General features: G+C 35.8%; 1 long non-coding RNA gene across 1 annotated transcript in view; it reads right to left on the reverse strand.

Moving 5' to 3' along the window:
• Positions 1-829: 829 nt before the first annotated feature.
• LOC143686483 (uncharacterized) overlaps positions 830-17,039 on the reverse strand; it is a 37,278-nt gene continuing 21,068 nt past the window's right edge. Inside the window, exon 3 of the long non-coding RNA XR_013177186.1 lies at positions 830-930. This is a non-coding gene — a long non-coding RNA (uncharacterized LOC143686483). The remainder of the gene's footprint in view (positions 931-17,039) is intronic.

Genomic DNA, 17,039 nt, shown 5'->3' on the forward strand with positions numbered 1-17,039 from the left:
ATTTATACCTTTTCATATCTTTCCCATCTTTGATACCCACAAACTCCAATCACCCATGAAATTTAGATAACTTGTTTCATGAGCAATAATGGAGAGTCTACTATATCTAACAAATCACTGTCAGCTGAGATAAGAAATGTGGGAAACTCAAGTTATTTGTTCAATTTCTTGTATGGTGTGTCAGAGTGACTGATAGAGTTGCTAAAATATAGAAATATTTTTCGTAAAATAATTGTAAAAATTTCTCTTTTAAGTAGGTTACAGCCTGAGATATCTGACTATCAAGGTTAATGCCATGTAGCCAGAAAAATCCACTAAGATTTTTGTCCAAACTACCTACGTAATCTTCCTCTTTTAAGTTACCCTAGAATTCCAAAAAGTCCACATTCACTACGGAGAACGATGAGTTTATGAGGTCCCGATATCCACTAATATACTATTCATTAAGGGTTTTTGGTTTATTTGTTTTAAATGACAGGGACAATGCTCAGACTTTTATGCCTTATTTCATTTAATTCTTAGATTGATTATTGGGGAAATGTTTCCATTTTTAAAATTTGGAATCCGAGGCTCAGAGGGACAGAATCACCTTAGAGGAGGTCACATGGATTCCTTTTGCACTTGAAAGTAAATGTCTAGCTTCTCCTCCTTTGGAGAATGCCCACACTCATCTTCAAGCATGTATTTTTGTTACACGTGAAAGTTTTGAGCTGTACAAAAAAAAAAGGTAAATCTCTTTACCTTGGCTTCTGTGGTCTACACACACCTAAATAATCTGGCCATTACTTCTTCTCCCACTTCTTCTCTTTCTTGCTATTTTTCAATTACACTGGCTTTTTAGACATCAGATGTTCCCTACTTGATTTTCTTCATTCCCTGTCTCTTCACATATTTGGCTTCTTCTCCTTGTTCAGGCTGTAAATTCCCCATCTGAAATAGGCAGGTTTTTTTTAGCATCTCAGCAGACTGTTACATAATACTTATTGCAATCTTTATGCTTTTAACTTTACTATTTCTCTGCAACCACCAAAATACTATTACTATTATAAACTTCACTTGGGCAGGGGTCCTAACTTAGAACCATATCTGGCATAAATTGGATGCACAGAAAATGGAAAAAAACAAATGCATCTAAAAATGAAGGGAATTAATTAAAGGAATTAAAACCAGGTGTGTCTGATCATAATAGCCACACTTTCCCCACATCCTTTTTTATTTGTTATACTCTATTGCCCAGCTAAGCTGTACCTAACCTTGAGCTCACTAGAATGTCTCCTGTCTCTGAAGTATGTATCTTTCTGGAACCTATTATGAATTAATTAGACTTATTGGTAATTGGAAGAGCTCATCTTCCCATCTTGACTATAACAAGTCAAGCTTGTCTCCATCAAATGTTTAGAACAAGTTCCTATATGGGGCACAGGGCACAATAAATGCTATTCATTGACTGATGATTTGGGTTCTTTGAAGACATTCTGTTATGGATTGGACAATATTCCTCACAAAGACATGAAACTCCCAGTCCTGTGGACATGAACCCATTGTAAATAAGATCTCAGAAGATGTTTTTTAAGTTGAGGCCAAATTGAATCAGGGTGGGCCTTGATCGCACATGACTGGAGTCCTTACAAGCAAAGGTAATTTGGGCACAGTAGTAGGAGACAGAAGGACACAGATGGCCATAGGAAGGAGTCAGAGACTGAGTCATGGATGGCCAGCAAGCTACCACCAGAGCTCTAAAGGCTGCAGAGGATGCATGACCTTGCCAACACTTCGATTGTGACCTTCTCACCTTCCAAACCTGTGAGATAATATATATCTGTTGTTTAGGCAAAATAGTGTTGCAGCAGTTCTGACAAACTAAGACATGTCCTGAAGATGCAAAAAACTGTGATGCAAAGGACTTTTAAAACTCAAAAATGTTTTAATATGTTGTTTTTTGAGGTTCTGAAGAATGGCTTCAATATGGCATTTTACCAATATACAACGTGATCATATGTGTGTTCTGAAATCAACTGTATAGGCCATTTACGGATGCATTTTATAATTATAACTATATATATATAAATATTCATATATACAGGTGAATATGTACATGTGTATAAGAATTTTAGTTAGGTACTATAGAGATGCTTAAGATAGTATAGGAAAGGAGACAGAAAAGTAAAAAATGTATGCTTTACTATTGTTAAAGACAAGCACAGGGTACTAGGAGAAAATAATCTGAAATACAGGTATCATGTTTGATGTAGGAGCTTGAGACAGTGGAAAGGGCATAACTGTTAACTTGATTCAGACCTGGATTAGAATTCAAGCTCATGACCTATATATATATGATTTGCAAAACCTGAGGCTGTTGAATTATCTTCTATTAACTTTGGTTATTTGTCATAAAATATGAATAATATATGATATTTTTAAAGAAAAATCACATAAAACATTTAAAATAGATTTTAGAGCCTGACACATAATCTTTGTTCAATTATCAATATTTATTACTGTGATTTGGATGACCATAAAGTGTATTGTCTAAACTGGTACATTAATTATTATTCTGGTAAAACAAGGATAAACAGGACTCTTCTAGGCAGACTGGACCGTGTTTGAGGACAAGTGGGTTAAATGCAATTGCCTCACATCAGGACCCTTAGTAGAGGAAGGTCCTAAAATGCCTATGGTGAAAGCCATGCCAGGGAACCTTGGAGGTATATTACAGAATATCAGCAGATCACTGTGGCATTTATGTCGCTTCCTATTTATTGTTTGCAGATTTAGCTTTGATCAGAATTTTCTTTACCCATTTAAAAACCAAGTCTGCTGTTAGGCATAGTGTTTTTCCACAGTCATTATCTCTGACTGCAGAGTTCATAGCATAGGTGCTGTTTGGGCATTTGTAAAGTATAGAGGCTAAATAGAAGCATGAGTTTCAACATCAGGTAGACCCAGGTCAAAACTTCACGATCCCTATTTGAATGCTATAGGATCTTTGGCAAGTTATTTTAACCCAACTGTAATTACATAAACTCACGGAACTATGGCAGGATTTAAATAAGATGGAACATGTTCAAGCGTCCTGAACTAGAATGTGGTTATGCGCTGATTTTAATAGTTAGTCTTTGTGTATCATCAGGTCTTTCGTGAATAAATAAATATATGACTTTCTCACGTTACTTATCCGAAATATGTTTCTTTAATGTAACAGAAGCATTAATGAATTTTATTAGCCATTGGTTTAAAGTTTATTTTAGAGGAATTTTTGAAGTGATCAATTCCTAATATGCAGGTATTTACTTTTCTCCAGAGCCTTATTATTTGCGTAGTAGCCAATCCTGACACATACACATGCATACACACACTCACACATATACTGTATACACATTATTCGTATTATTCAAAACACATACACATATTTGTCTATGTACATATACACATACTTCTACATATAAATACATGTGTTTATGCATGCATATACAATACACATACATATATACACATACGCATAAATACATACACAAATTCCAAGTATTTACTAATGGGCGAAATTAAAAATGAGCAGGAAAGATGTCTTTGAACAAGTGGTATTTGGAAGAGACTTGAGTGAAGTAAAGGTGTAATTTCTACAAATATCTAGGGCAAGTTTATTCTGCACAGAAGGAACAGCAAATGCAAATATCTTGAAGTGGGGATGAGCTTGACAAATTCAACGAGCATTAAAAAAGGCAGTATGCCCAGAGCAGCATGAGCCAGCCAAGGGTTGAGTTATACTTTCCCCTCGTGATTATCTTAAAGTCAAGGTGTCCCTGACAAACTAGTTAACCTAATTTTACTCTGGCTCAATTCACAGAGCTCTCCAAGTTTTGTCCAGGCTGCTTCAAAGGACTTGAATGCTAGGCTTTCACTGAACATTTTATACTCTTTTCAACACCTCTGTTTCTATTCTTCATGTATGGCTGCAGAACAAAAGTAGACAATCTTTTATGTAATGGGACACGTGGAATTCAAATACCACAGAAATAATGTGTGTCTGTTTATATACTGTGGCCCTTTGAAGGATCACAAACCATTGGAATATCTAAGATTGCTTTGCCCACCTAAGAATCAATTTTGCCTCTCTGGGGATGAGATTGCCTCACTGAAAATGTATGATCTAAATGAATGGATGTGGCTGTGCACCAATAAAATTTTACCTATTACACAGGTGGCAGGCCTTTGTTGCCAACTCCTTATGCAGAAAATCAACACCTTGCCAAGCAACATGGAACCATAGTAGTCGCGGTTTCCCCAACCAGCACAAGATGGTTTCTCCCACCACCTAGAAATCTTATAAAGGTTTGTATCAATTCACTTCATACTAGGTTATTACAATGGTAAAGTTATACAGGTGATGTATTTTCTTTGTTGTAACCTTCTAATAATATTAAAAAGAATTGCTTCCATCTTAAGAATTCTATCTTGTGGGCGGGTCACGGTGGCTCAGCAGGCAGGAATGCTTGCCTGCGATGCCAGAGGACCCGGGTTCAATTCCCGGTGCCTGCTCATGTAAAAAAAAGAAAAGAATTCAAAGAATTCTATCTTGCACTTGTTATTTTATTAAGTATTTAAATATTAAAGCATACAAGTTATAGTCATTTCAAAGAAAGGACACTAGGTCAAAACATAAGTTGAGCAAATTTTAAAAGATCACACCTAGAATTCGAACTTTATCTAATTTCAAAATTTCTGAATTTCAACACCCTCAATAAAGACTGGAGAAAATAATTTACATTATAGTCTGTTGAATAAAAGAAGTTCTCTTCCACAAGTGAGGCATTTTGAAATTTTAAAATTTGGAAAGATTCACCAATTCAGGGCAAATCAATGAATGATTTTAAACTGCAAAAAGTCAATATTAATTGAATACTTAATCACATTTTACAGACTTGATCAAATGCAGTACTAATAGAATAAGCAAAATATACAAAGAAAAGAGGAAGTTGTGAAAATCAATCAGGGATGCTGAGAAAACATTTCTCTCCATTCTCCTAAAAAGAAAAAGGTGAAAGCAAAAGCATAAACAAAAATGAAAACAAGCTAAAAACAACTTTTTCTCATGGTTATTCAGAAAAGCACTTGTGATAAATTACCCAAGTTCCCACTTCTTACTGTGTCTCTTATAGACATTGGCTTCGGGGAACTTTAAATCTAGAGGCTGCCAAATTTTGACTCATGCATCTTGGCAAGTGAGAAGAGCCAGGCTTCTAAGGATGGCAGCCCTGGTGCTTTAATTCAGAAAAAGGTGCTGTGTTGAAAGGAGACACCTGAACCCGTTGGTGCTTTTTCCCAGCAGTATGATTGGGACGGGTCTCTCCAGTTCCATGCCTTCTGAAATGCTGCTATACTCTCAAGAAGGGCAAAGCAGAGAAATGCTGGGGGAGAGAAAGGATGACGAGCCAAGGAAGGAGCAGTTGAAATCAAACGACTTCAGAATGTGGGAAATTCTCAAGACTCTTTGTATTCATCACGTTTGGAAAACGGGGCCAAATTAGCACTGAGCCCCGTGCTCATAGTTTCCAAGCAGAGAGCTCCTAGATGTGCCCTGCTCAGGGACAGCAGCTGACTGTGAAGACTTGACACCCAAACTCATTAAGAACCCTTCCAAAAATCACATATTTCCCAGGCCCTGAGTCGCACGTGGAAAAAAACTGGATATATATATATATAAGTCAAGGATGTAGAGAAGAAGAGAAAGGAAACAGGCCTGGGTTCAAGAGAAAGTGAGTTTCCCACAGGCTGTGTCAGTGTCACAGTGTTCACTGCCCAGAAGGCTCTCAGAGCCTTGGTGAGCCCTACGTGAAGCGACGTGCGGGAAACACACACTCCCCTTTGTTAGAACGGGAGCCTGGCAATCTCATGCTGATGGGGAGAAAATGTGCAGGAGAAATTTGAAGGCAGATACTTTTCTCCCAAACTGAAGCTACTTAACTTAAGCAGAGTTAGTGAGGAAAGAAAGAAGGGGACAGGTTACAAAAAAAAAACACTTAGGTAAAATCAGCAATCTGGGTGAACAGGATTTAGAGGGAGAGAAAGAATAATCCAGAGTAAACCGTGGATTTGGGGCTTGGGAGAATGAAAGGGGGGTCACGTTGAAAATGCTGCCCTAAATTTTTCCAAAACTGAATATTTAATAACAACAACAAACACACACACATCATACATACAAATATATAAATATTCCATTTTAAAAGTTTATTATTCTGTTAGTTCATTCTTTGATACATTTTAATACTCTTTTCAGTTCCACCATTTAAAAAATTACATTCCTTAACTATTCTTATTGGTTTTAGGAATTGATTTGAGTTTTGCATACTGCAGTTATAGCCAGCAAGCATCTCTTTTTTAGTTTCAATTATTTGTATGTGGAGTACTTGTTTTTTGTAAGTAGAAAATCATATCTTCATGAATAATTAAAGTTTTATTTGTTCATTCTAATCTATTTTATTTTATTTTATTTAGCTGTATCTCATCTATCTGAGATACGTATAACCTTAGGACAGTGGGAAGTTGTTAGTGGAAAGTAATAAGCATTTTGATCTTCCTAATAAGAAATGCTTCTAATTTCTCAAATTTCTGAATTTTAAAAGTCTTAATCTTTGTCAATCTTGGATTTGAAAAATGCAGTATTTTTCTCACTTACTATTTTTATTTATTCAATCATTATTAAGAGTTTTGAGTGAATTCTCAAGTGTTTATTGCTCTTTGTATTACATCTAACCTTCAGAACCTATTGGTTTTCCTTGTCCAGTCTTTTTCTTTGAAATTATTTGCTTCACTTTAAATCTAATTTTTTTCTCCAATTTTTGTAAATGGTGCAAACTGAGTGGGCAGGATATATCATAAATACTGATGGCATAATCATGTAATACAAATGTGATTACTAATTTTATGGAGTCTACAGTGCAATGGTGGGAAATCATTCTACATATGAGAAGTTATTAATATCATGTATTTGTTATAAATAAGTTTCTCATTTTTGTCTTTCAGTGTTCTTTATATCTTTCTCTCCCTTCCTTACATCATTCTTCCTTCCCCCCTTCCTACTTTCCTTCCTCTTTTTTCTATCCTTATTCTTATCTACCACTCTCTCACCCATCCCTCCTTCTATTTATCTCTTTCTCTTATTCTCTTCCTTTCTTCTTTTTAGCTTCACTCACTACTTCAAGTTTGAATAACTTTTTCTTTTTGGCTTCCCAGAAATTTGTTAAATAAAAAAAATTATCAGCATTTTTGTTTATGAAATTTGGGTTTTAAATTCTGCTTAGAAAAATTGATCCTATGATAAAATATTAATTTCTTAAGCATTTTATGTTAGTCATTTAGTACATCTGGAGTTTGTTTGGCTTATATAGATTCAACTGTATTTTTCCCATATGACCAGCCAATGCTTTAAAACACCATTTATTGTGTAATTCATTTTTCCTACTTTGTATTGGAATTCTGCTTTTAATTTCCATACCTATTTGGGCCTAATGCTTAACTCCACTTTGTTTTATTGATCTAACATGTTTAATCTTATGCCAGTAGCTTACAATTAAGAATTACCAAAGTTTTGAAATATGTTTTAATATCAGGCAAAGTTCTTTCATTTTCAGTACTCATATGTTTGTCTCCATTTTTGCTTACATATTTATGTTTACAAGTGCACTTTAGAACAATAATGTTATCAAATATCTCTCAAAATGCCTTTCAGCTGTGAGTTTATTTTTAATTTATGAATAAATGCAGAGAAACATTGGCAACTTTACAAACTTGCATTTTCCTAATCAAAAACAAATACAGCTGGGATTTTATTTTTTAGCAATACAGAAGATTAGATACTCAGAGAAACCCTCCACGTATAGAATGGTCAATGAAATATTGGAGAAAAACATATTTTTAAATATATGATTGAGCTAGCAGAAAAAAGGAAAACTTTTCAGAGGAAAGAAATGTGAGAAAGCACCCATTCGGGTGGGTGGACAATCATCAAAGCTTGCATTTGTCCTGGGCATGCTGAATTATTCTTGGTGGTTTAGAGCCTGGGGTTAGTTGGGTACAATTCTAAAGGCACAAGAGAAAGCCTGAGGCATGTGCAAAATGAGATGTCTGTCTACTCAGAGACCCCTGCATAAAATCTGAACCCTCAAAAAGACAATCCAGTGAAGGAAGCAGAAAAACACAAAAGCAACAAAAATTGCTTCTTTTCAGAACATGTGAATATATTTAGACATATGGATAGTGGGAGGAATAAAAAAGAAAAGTTTTCCTAACCACAATTATGACCTCATGCCTGTTTGGAGAGAGATTTTACTCTTTCTTCACAACCTGAAAATATGGCAAGCAGATCATTTAGATTAAAGGGGTCCCCAGATGGCAATGTCTGTTGGCCCTTGGAGAGGCAAATGCAAATCTCCTCTGAAGAAATGGACTTTAAAGTCAGAATTTAAAGACAATGTTTTAAGGACTATTAGCTCACAATAAATGTGTGAGGAATGAACAAACAGGACAAAGAGTAAGCTTTAATATTAAATGGAGGACCACAGACAAAACCACTGCTGATGTTGAAAGTATCAGGTTAAAAAAACAGAGAATACTTCTTTTGGTAGGTTTAAAGTTTTAAATATAGTATCTAACTAATCCAGAGACTACCAACAGTGGCCTTTTGAAAAATTAGATGAGAAATTGCAAGAGTCTTTTTAAAAACACGAAAGAATTAAAATTAGAAATTGAATAGGTTACACAACAGCTTAGAAACAACCTAAAAGAGAGTGAAGTAATTTAAAGATAGATTTAAGGAAATAATGCAGCACAGAGGGACTAAATGATGGAAACTATGAAACATATTAAGCTAGATGATAATAGAATGTGTATTTTCTATACATATGTCTGAGATGGATTTCAGAAAGAGATAAATAATGAGGTAAAAGGCATATTGAAATATAGCTGCTAAACATTTTCTACTCTACTCTGGAAAAAAGCAAGAATCATTATATTCAAGAAGCCTAGAAAAACTCAAATATTATTTTAAATGTGTCACCTCAAAATATTACAGTAAAACCAAAGAATAAAACATTAAAGAGATGGACAAAAAGGCAGCCAAAGATAAAAAACAGTTTGTTCATCGATATTGAGACACACGACATTGCAATAGTAAAAAGGAAGGGAGTAATATCTTCAGTATAAGGCAAGGAAATAATTTTCAATTAAGACACATTTCAAGGTCAAAACAAGACTTAAGACATACAAAAATTGGAAAGGTTTACTAAAACAGATCACCGCTAAAAAAATTATTTTTAAATATGCTGAAGGAAGATGAAAAATAACGGAATAAAAGTAAAGGATGAAAAAAGCAAGAATGATGAGAGAAGCAAGTAAATATAACACGAACTCTTAAGAAAAATTAAGTTATTAAAAAAAACAGCAGCAACAACAATTGTAAATAAAATAACAATAATATCTAATTTTTGGAATTACACATTACATGATGGAAATTACTCAACTGCAATAGGATTTAAGCCAGGAGAAAATATAATCCTCATCAAATTATTCTCATGTACTTTGATATGGAAGAATGAAAAACATACTTTGTTAAGCTATATCTGAATTTCGTTCATCTAAACATCAATTTAAATATAACTAGTACCAGTATGGAAGAGTGTGTAAACTTACAAACTAATAAAAATTTTAAAATGTAATAAAAAGTACTATACCTAAAGAAAATGTCCTCTAATTAGAGGAAAATGCATTTTATTCTCCTCTTTAAGGTGGGCCTCCCTTTCTGGCAGACAACACTGCCTCTGCTTATTTCTCTAATTTCCTTCTCTCTTTTAGGTCTAATTTAGGGTCTCTGACTGTAGCCTGTCAAGGCCCACCCATGATGCTGGTTAACTCATGAGTCTGGGTTTCCGTCCATCTCCATGTCCAGCTCTTGGGTGAAGCTTTCAAAAGGTTGAATCATGTGGCTTGGATATCACCAAATATAAGACATCCTGGAAATGTAAATGCTTTTTATCTCACTTTAAAACAGACAGACCCAATGACACAATATGAGTCCTACTGTAAAACCTTTTAAAAAAAAAACTGCCTATGGAGAAATGCAGTCTGAACTTATTAGGTGAGTAAGATATAAAGGAAGTGGTAGTGGAACCACAATGAAAAAAGAAAATCTTCAGGCAGGCCCATTTCGCAAGCATTAGCTGTGCCTAAATGTGATAAGCATGTCTTTATAACAGAATAAAGGGACTTTGGTGGGTTGGCGGAGGTTTGCATCATCCACTAGTCAAAAGAAAATCAAACAAACTCCATGACAACTCCTTAAACTTTTCCTTGCTTCCCAAGTTTATTTTCCTCTTATTCCCATGAACTTTTTCTCTCACAGTCACCCTAGAATTTTTCTGCCAATTTGTCTTTGGTCTCTCCATTTCCTCTCCAGATATCTGATCAAGGGGCTTCTAGAACAAGTTCTGAGGTCTTTCTAACTTGTATTCTCCTGACTGTCCAGCCTTCTGTCCTCTCTGTAATTTTCAGCTTTGTCCTTCTCAGCCCAGCGGTATTATTGGCATCACAGTAGAGCAGTTAAGAGTTCAGAAGATGGAGTCAAATTGCCTAGGTTTAGATCTGATCTCTGCAATAGACTGGCTATTGGTATAATCTTGGAACAAGCACTTAATCTCTTATATGTCAGTTTTCTCTATCAGAATAATGGAGAAAAATAATGAGTAATTTTGAATAATTCTATTGAATTTAAAAGAGATAATGTGATAATGAAAAATAATATTGTTGTTGCTGTTGTTTTCACAAATTTACAACAGTCCCAGCCCAACGATAGACCCAAACAGACATGAGAATTTAAGTCATGGACAATGAGAAGCAGCAAATGTGCTTCTCTAGTCACTAGCTAGAATAGAACCCTTGGGCCAGCGAGTTCTGATCTTTGTGAACAAAGGTAATGATGCCTGCCCATCTGCTGCTCTAAAGTCTTTCCTTCTCTCATGCTCTTCAAACCCTTTGCAAAAAAACCAGAAATGGTTTTCCCAGGCAGTGGTGCTCAGTAAAGGGTTATCAGAGCAGAAGTAGTGAGTGTCTACTAAAAGCCACTAAAAAGCATTTTCCCTTTGTCCTCTCCCAAACTAGGAGCAGGAAAACAAATCCTCATATTCCCAGACTCATTTGTGCTGGGTGGCTAGGAGTGGGCAGGTGATGTAATTGTTACAAAAGGGAAGAATTAGAAATCTGTTGGAGAGGTTTCAGAGAAAACATCTCAAAATGTATACTCTCAGTTTATTGAGAAATTAGGATTTAAGGGCTGATTTTGATTACTGAATCATTATGTGGATATTCTTTAATCTCTAAAATGCAATCCAGCTGCCTTGATCTCTGATAATGATTTTATAGTTTTTATCTTCTGTCCCTGTGATTGTAAAAACTTTGATTTACATCCATTTATCCAGATTTTCAATATTAGAGTCTTTCAGCCCAGAACTAACCCACCCTAAGTCCAAAGTTATCTTGACAACCGAGACTGGATCTAACCAAAATGGGCCTACCTGACATGTGCAGTAGCTTAGACTTTAACCTACTCATTATCTATATCTCATTATAATACTAAAAATCATGTCCACCATCATATTAAGGCCACCTTTTCTTACATAGTTTCTGTGACTAAGCATATAATCAATCTGTGCACACTCAATAACCAGATCACCTCTAATTACATCATCTGGGGCCACTGTGCTCATTATCCCAAACCCTGCCCATCTTCTTCTCTAAAACTATCAGAATTACTGAAGTTTGGAGAGACAGATTTTAGGCCACTAGGCCATCTGATATGTTACACGTCTAGAAATAAACTTTTTCTCCCTTTGAAACCCCGATGTCTCAGGAATTGGTCATTTAAGAATATCAGTCAAAGGAATCCACTGCCTTTGTTTAGTAATAAGCTGGCATGTGCCCTGTTCTTGAACCTTTCCTCTTTACCTTTCCTCCTATCCAGGAATGCAAGTGTAATCCTGGGAAATGCAAGACTCTTTCCATGGGTAGAAAGACAGAGATGTATGGTGGATGAAGCCCATGTCCCCAGTGACTGCTCAGAATAATTACATCAGTCTCAAACCATGCAGTCTTGAGTATTTTATTGCATAAGATTCATTCCCTACATGTTTAAGTCACTGTGGGTAGATTTTGTTCATACTCATAGTTGAATGCATTTCTAACTGGTTATCTCTCTCTGTATGTCTATATATGCATGACTATATTAGTTAGGAATACAAAATTATATATAATAGTTTATAACTGGCCCCTCTTAGAACTGAGCAAAGGCCTGGAAGGAGTGAAGGGCCCCCTAATCCACCTATGATATGCCTATAAAATACCTTTATTATAATAATATAATCAGTTTTGAATACATATTTATCAGGAATACATCCATTAACTTATATGCCACTCAATAATTGCTTTGCTTTTTATCAGAGTCAGGGTGAAAGTGTGGAATTAGCAATCCAGAAAATTACATCATAAGATGGGCTCTCCTGATTCTTTAACCATCAACTAGTCAATTCAAACATTCTAGGACTTCATATTCTCTAAGAAGTGAAAAATGTGATTTCTACAAACCTATAAGAATAAAAACAGAGGCCAAAGAGAAAACTGAAAAACTCTACCAACTTGCAGTTCACAGAAGAGCAACTGCAAATGCTCAAATATAGAAATTACAAAAAGATATATTTTTAAGAGAGACAATTTTCTCCTATTATATTGTTAGAAAATGACAAACATTGGTGATAGCAAGTGTGAGGATCTGAGGAAACAAGAACTTTTATAAATTCTGGCTGAGAAAAAAAAATCAATCCTGACTTTTAAAAAATCATAATTTCTTTCAAAATAAATATTAATTATAAAAATGTACTTTATATAAACAATTGCACATGTGCAAAAACATGTGCACTAGAATGCTAGTTGACAATTTCATTACATAAGCAAATTTGGGGAGACATATTAAATTCATCAATAGTAGAATAAGGGGTAACATCATCAACATGGCAACATAAACAGTTACTGAAAGTCTCTCCCTGGAGAGTCAATGAATAAAAAGGACAATTCTGAATTTTTCAGAACTCTGGAGGAAGCTATAAACTGAAGAAGGACCCTACAAGTGCAGGCTGAAGAGAGAGAATGTTATCAGACAGGAAACCTCTGTACCAGAGCAGCCAGTTCTCTGCCCTCCCCCTTACTCAGTCTCACACACAGCACGGAAAAGGCCCAGAATCAGCAGGGAGGATAACTCCTACTGAGGACACAGAATATAAATTCTGTCACAGCAGTGAGACAGACCCCCACTGTTTGGAGACTCAAAGGATGGGGGAGGGAATTTCAAGTGAGGGATAAGGACTCAGAAAATGTAGACAGTCTATATTTCCAGCCCTGGGTCAGAAAACCATTCCCCCATCCCTGAGGGAAATAGCAGTGGGTGGACTGATGCCTACCTGAGAGTTGACAGAGGACCGGGTCACATGGGGGAGTCCTCTGCCACAAAACAGCCCCACACTGAGCCAGATTTTGGCCAATAAATAGAGGGAAAAAATGCCCACAGTCTCAGCACCATCCAGCCTGATGTAACTGGGGCTACTAGGAAAATAGGTTCTGAGGATGATAAAGTTATCAAGTAGTGTCATCTGCTGGTACAACGGAAGTGCAAGGGAATTGAAGGGCTTTTTCAGAGAAGTTTCAGAAAGATGTCTTAGACCTCATGGAGCTGGTCTAGAACCCCTGCATGGGAGCACATCCCTATTTTGGTGGAGAAATACAGATGGCCCAATTGTTAAAGTAGTGCCCTAAAACAAACCCAGGTCTCGTGAGCTGGCAAAAAACAGAGCAGCACTGGGATCTAGTGGACTCATTTCACCCACAGACAGAGAAGCTGCCATGGTGCCCAGTGCCTCGTCCCATCCTTGGGCCAGGCAGCTGTAGGCATCTGGCTTGGGGGGAGAACAGGAGCAGAGCCAATGTGACAAATGACTGGCAAGATAGGGAAACAGCTGGAGACCAAAGTCAACCACCACCACCAACAAAAAAACCCAGGCAAAAGGGAGAAAACTAAGCAAGAAACACAGATGCCTCAACACCGGCAGGAAATCATGACTCATACCAGGAAGCATGATGATATGGCCCAACCAAAGGAACAAACAAACACCCCAACTGAGATACAAGAGTTGAAACAATGAATTAAAGATGTTCAACAGATCTTCTAAATCAATTCAATGAGCTGAAGGAAAATAAAGAGATGAAGGATATAGAGAAGAAACGAGGTGTCCATACAGAAGAACGTAAAAGCTTGGAGAAAAAAAATGGCAGGACTTACGGGAATAAAAGGCACAATAGAAGAGATGAAAAACAAAATGGAGACAGATTTGAGGAGGCAGAAGAAAGAATTAGTGAGCTAAAGGACAGAATGAAATCCTACACACAAGGACAGACAGGGAAAAGAATGTAAAAATATAAACAGGGTCTCAGGGAATTGAATGGCAACAGGAAACACATGAATATTTGTGTTACAGGTGTCTCAGAATGAGAAGAGAAGGGATAAGGGGCAGAAAGAATAATGGACAAAATAATCTCTGAAATTTTCCCAACTCTAATAAAAGATATATAATTATAGATCCCCGAAGTGCAGCATACCCCAAACAGAATAGATTCAAATAGACTTACTCCAAGACACTTATTAATCAGATCGACAAGCATAAAAGATAAAGAATTATAAAAGCAGCAAGAGAAAAGCAATCTATCACATACAATGGAAGCTCAATAAGATAAGTATGGATATCTCCGCTAAAACTATGGAGATGACAAGACAGTGGTATGACATATTTTAGATACTGAAAGAGAAAAACTGCCAACCAAGAATTCTCTCTCTGGCAAAACTGTCCTTCAAAAATGATGATTTAAATATTTACAAATAAACAGACACTAAAAGAGTGTAAACAAGACACCTCTCTATAAAAAATATGAAAGGGAGCACTACAGGCAAATAGGAAAAGAAAAGAGAAAGAGGTTTGGAGATGACTATAGAGATAAAGATTAGAAGAAAGGGCAAATAATCGGGTAAAAAGAGAGAAAAATAAAAATAAAAGATTGCAGATAGATTTCAAAAGACAAAATGGTTGAAGAAATGCTACCTTTACAGTAAATAACATTAAATTTTAATGGCTTAAACTCCTTAATCAAAAGACATAGGTTAAAAAAAAAAGACATAGATTGGCAGAATGGATTAAAAAAAAAAAACAGGATCCATCTATAGGCTGAAGAGACTCACTTCAGAACCTAAGGACAAAAAAAGAGGTTGAAAGTGAAAGTTTGGAAAAAGATATTTCATGCAAACAACAACCAGAAAAAAAATGGGGGATAGCTATACTAATATCAGACAAATTAGACTTCAAATGTAAAACAATTAAGAATGATACTATGCATTAATAAGAGGGACAAGTCAACAGGAAGACATAACAATCATAAACATCTATGCACCGAGCCAGAGTGCCCCAAAATACATGAGGCAAACACTGACAACACTGAAAGGGAAAGTAGATACTGCTACAATAATAGTTGGAGACTTCAGAACAGCAATCTCCTCAATGGACAGAATGTCTAGACAGATTAGTAAGGAAACAGAGACTTTGGATAATACAATAGATGAGATAGACTTAACAGACATTTACAGAACATTGCACCCAGTAAGAGGATACACATTTTTCTTGAGGGCTCATGGATCAATCCCTAGGAGAGACCACATTTTGGGACACAAAGCAGGTCTCAATAAATTTTAAAAGATAGAAATTATACAAATAATAATTTTGTATTTTCTCAGATCACAATGGAATGAAGTTGGCAATCATGAATGAAGGGTGGAAAATTCACAAATATATGGAGGCTAAACAATATACTCCTAAACAACCAGTGGGTCAAGGAAGAAACTGCAAGAGAAATCAGTAAATATGGGGAAGCAAATGAAAATGAGAACACAACACATCAAAACTTATGGGATGAAGCAAAGGCAGTGCTGACAGAGAAATTTATTGTCCTAAATGTCTATATTAAAAAAGAAGAATGAGCAAAAATCAAGAAAATAACTGCTCACCTGGAGAAACAAAAGAGCAGCAAACTAACCTCAAAGCAAACAGAAGGAATGAAATAAGAAAAATTAGAACAGAAATAAATGAAATTGAGAACATGAAAACAATCAAGAAAATCAACAAAACCAGAAGTTGGTTCTTTGAGAAAATGAATAAAATTAATGGGGTGGGCAATGGGGGCTCAGTGGCAGAATTCTAGCCTGCCATCCCAGAGACCCAGGATCGATTACTGCAGCCTGCCCATGCCAAAAAAAAATAAAAAATAAAAAAATTAATGGACCCTTAGCTAGGTTGACAAAATGAAAAAGAGAAAGGATGCAAATAAATAAATAAGAAATGGGAGGGGAACATAAATACTGACCCTGCAGAAATAAAGGAAACGATGAGAGGATACTATGAACAACTATATGCTAACAAACTAGACAGTGTAGATGAAATGGACAACTTCTTAGAAAAGCATGAACAACCAACATAGACTTGAGAAGAAATAGAAGACCTTAACAAACCAATCACAAGTGAAGAGATTGAATCAGTCATCAAAAAACTCCCAAAAAAGAAAAGTGCAGGACCAGATGGCTTCATATGTGAATTCTACCAAATATTTAATAAAAACAATGAGTGCCAAGTCTGCTCAAGCTCTTCAAAAAAACTGAAGAGGAGGGAAAGCTACCTAACTCATTCCATGAAGCCATCATTACCCTAATATCAAAGCCAGACAAAGATACCACAAGAGAATAAAATTATAGACCAATATGTTTAATGAATATAGATACAAAAATGCTCAAAAAATACTTGCAAATTGAATCCAGTAGCACATTAAAAGAATTATACTCCGAGACCAAGTGGGTTTTATCCCATGTATGCAAGGGTGATTCAACACAAGAAAATTAATTAATGTAATAT

This window comes from Tamandua tetradactyla, chromosome 6 (assembly GCF_023851605.1).
Source record: "Tamandua tetradactyla isolate mTamTet1 chromosome 6, mTamTet1.pri, whole genome shotgun sequence".
NCBI lineage: Eukaryota > Metazoa > Chordata > Mammalia > Pilosa > Myrmecophagidae > Tamandua > Tamandua tetradactyla.